A 3,794-nucleotide genomic window follows, 5' to 3' on the forward strand; every position below is an offset into this window, starting at 1 on the left:
CTGTGTATTTCAGTGAGTGTGTGTGTGTGTGTGTGTGTGACTGTGTATTTCAGTGAGTGTGTGTGTGTGTGTGTGTGTGTATGTGTGAGAGACACTTTGTATTTCAGTGAGTGTGTGTGTGTGTGTGTGACTGTGTATTTCAGTGTGTGTGTGTGTGTGTGTGTGTGTGTGTGACTGTGTATTTCAGTGAGTGTGTGTGTGTGTGTGACAGAACCCATGGGCTTGTGCAGAACTGAGGCTTATTGTTGACCATTTGCTCTCTGCTCTTACTCGCCTGCCCGTCAAGAATTGCATGCACATCCTGGTTCCTTGCAGGTTTATTTCAAGTAAAAATATTATTATTAAATGAAGTATTATTTTAAGACAAACCATTTATATATGAGTTGTTAAAGGTTCATAAGATCATTTGGAACGTGTAAGAAAATTATTACATAGCTGTTTTTTTGATACTTTCCTGAGAAAGAATATAAACAATCTCAGCATAAGTCGTAAATCTACCAGTGGCAAAGCCCAAAGGATGCTGCTAAGACTACCTGAACGATGCCCTAGCTAATGTTACTGGGTAAAAGCCTCAATGTTACAGGCCTGGTACTGTTTCTCTGAGACAGATCATCTATCACTACCAGCTCATCAATGGTGCTTAATGATTGTATTTGATAAAAAGTGTTATTCCAATGGAAAACCATATATATGGTTCATACGATCATGTAGAACAGTGGTTCTCAACATTTTTTGGGCCAGCGTCCCCCTATCCATTATCCATGTCCCTCACCGCCCCCGTCAAAAAAGATGTTTGCTATTTGCCCTGAATATTGTTGATTTTTTAAATTTTTATTGTTACTATTGTTATTAGAAACACGGAAAAGGTAAGGTTGGTTGTTTCTCAATTCTTTGCTCAACCCCTCACCAGGAATATAAATTCCACGACAGTAACAAAAAAGACATGTGAAATGTAAATATATTTAACTAATAAGTGAATGTTCCTCCCAGAAACTGTGTGTGAAGCCAGATACTGTTTTCTTGGATGGGGCACTTAATAAGTGGGGGGGTATGGGGTCCTCCCCCAGAAGATTTTGAGCATTAAACACAAATTTCTCCTCCAATTTCCTTTTCTGCACCTATTTATGGAGGAAATGTCTAAAAATTCAGGTGGCAAGTTAAAATTTCTCTAATCTAATTCTAATAGAATATAATGTAGTGAGGCTCTCAGGCATTCTTATTGCTTTGAAATATTTTTCTCCTGTAGATCAACTTATTTAATATCATCCCTGCTGAGTCAACACACATGATTAAGTCTCACCTCCTCTTTTGTGGGGAAGTAACCAATTTAAATGTGTTTGTGGCCCCTTTTCATCTCAGTATGAATCCATTTTAATTCAGTTATTGACTGGACTTTATTAGCTCATCTGTTAATAACTTATCATAACTCAGTGTCTCCCGCAGAATGACAGTGTAACTGTGGAGCTGTACTCTAACATTAATTTAGCTCCCCTTATTAGCTAGGCTCCTTACATGCTCGCTAATAACTTTTAATAGCTGCGTCTCCGACATCGACGGCGTTGTGTTGGACAGATTTGTGCAGCTGTGTTAACGAGAGAGACGAGCGAGAGGATGACCTTTAAAAAAGGGTACAAATTCATTCCTATTCCAGCTTTCGGGAAATCTCAGCTTTCAACACTGTAGTCCCCAGCAGGCTGGCTACTAAGCTGTATGACCTGGGCCCGAACCCATCAATGTGTGCCTGGATCCTGGACTTCCTGACTGCCAGGCCCCAGGTTGTCAGAGCGGGAGGGCACATATCACACTCCCTCGTCCTCAACACTGGTGTCCCTCAGGGCTGTGTTCAATTCCAACACCATCGTGAAATTTGCGGATGACATGGTTGTGGTGGGCCCGATCACTAACAACGACGTGTGGGCCTATCTACAGGAGGTGTCAGGTGACAATGTGGTGCAAGGACAACAGCCTACTGCTTAATGGGGAGAAGACCAAGGAGATGGTGGTGGATTTCTGCCCACAACGTTGCAGGACCTACACCCCTCTCCTGAGAGACGGGACACCAGTGGAGAGGGTGAGCAGTTTGAAATACCTCGGAGTGTATATTTCCGAGGATTTATCATGTCCGTACACACGGACACCAGACAGCTCAGAAGATTTAAGGTCTCCCAACGGATCATGATTTCCTTCTACTATGCTGCTGTACAGAGGATACTGACTGGAGCCATATCCGTCTGGTATGTTAACAGCTCCTGTGGGGACCAGCGAGCCCTGCAGAGGGTGGTGAGGACCGATGAGCGGACCATAGGCACCACACTTCCCTCTCTATATGACTTATACATCACACGCTGTACAAACAGGGCCAGAGGGTTTATCAAGGATCCCCATCACCCTCACAATAAACTGTTTGTAACCCTCAGGTCAGGCAGACGCCTGCGCTGTCTGTTACGGCCGCCGCTGGCTGCCTTAGAGTAGTTGTGTTCTGGAGTTCTCTGAACAGTATGCAAATCCCCGCTGCAAGCACCTGTTGAGGATTGGTTCCTCTGGACCTGGAACCACCCACTTCCTGGTTGCTGTTTGCTGGCGTCTCATTGGTGTGGCTGAAGACCCAACACCAGCTGGCCTACAAAGAGTTTGTGTTTCTGCAGTTCGAGGTGACTGTGAGCCAGTGATCAGTTCGCCTTGTTGTTGGTTGTGTACCCTTGTGAATTTCTTGAGTGTTGAATTTACCTGTCGGTTGCCTGCTTAAGCGACTCCTGTCAGTTAGAAACCTTGAGAACCACAGAGTGTGAGTGGCACTCTTTAGGGTTGAACATTGTCTGTTTAGTTACCCTACATTCTTGTAAAGCATGTAGGTACTGACCTCCTTTTGTTCAGTGTTTTTTGAGTAGAGAGCTGTCTTTGGACACTACCTCCTTTTGTTTCTGTTTTTTTTTGTCAGTACCTACATAGCCTCCTTTCGTTGTGTTTTTTCTGAGACAAATCATTTAATTAAACAATTGACTTAAACATAAATTCAGTTGTCCTTACCACCTTCATTCTATCCCAAATACCTTGTTACTGCCCTACCCTAACGAGCTGGGTTGTAACATGTCATAAAACACGCACAGAGAGGATGAGGAACAGTTTTTTCACTGTGGCAATCAGAGCCCTGAACTCTGCACTCTGAACACTTTTTAACTTTTAATACACTTTTAACATTATTATCCCAGCCATTGCACTGTAACATTTGTACATCTGGCTGTTTATCTAGGTTTAACATATATATATATATAAATCAGGGAATACTAATTTCCTGTCTTCTTTACTGCTAAAAATCTGCTGTTGTAACCCAGCACTAGATGGGCAAATGATTACCAAATCATCTGCATACATAAGGTGGTTTGTGAGAGTATTGCCTGTCATACATCCTGTATTACATTTATTTAGTTGTTGTGACAAGTCATCCATATACACGTTAAAAAGGAAAGGTGACAAAATACCACCCTGCCGAACACCATTACCAACAGTAAATGGTTCTGATACAGAGCCCCCCCATTTCACCTGCACCGACTGGTGTGAATACCAGAAGACTAGGATTTCTCTGTTTACCCGATCAAATGCCTTAGAGGCATCTATAAAACACATAAACGTTGTGGAATTCTGGCTATTATAGAAATCTAAAATTTCCTTTAAGGCAAATATCCACATATCTGTACTGTGCTGACATTTAAAACCAAATTGGTTATCAGTCGTAAAAATATACTGTTTTTCTCTCCAACACTTTGGATACAATACTAGCTAGGGCTAAAGGTCTG

The sequence above is a fragment of the Micropterus dolomieu genome, linkage group LG13, assembly GCF_021292245.1.
Source record: "Micropterus dolomieu isolate WLL.071019.BEF.003 ecotype Adirondacks linkage group LG13, ASM2129224v1, whole genome shotgun sequence".
Taxonomy (NCBI): Eukaryota; Metazoa; Chordata; class Actinopteri; order Centrarchiformes; family Centrarchidae; genus Micropterus; species Micropterus dolomieu.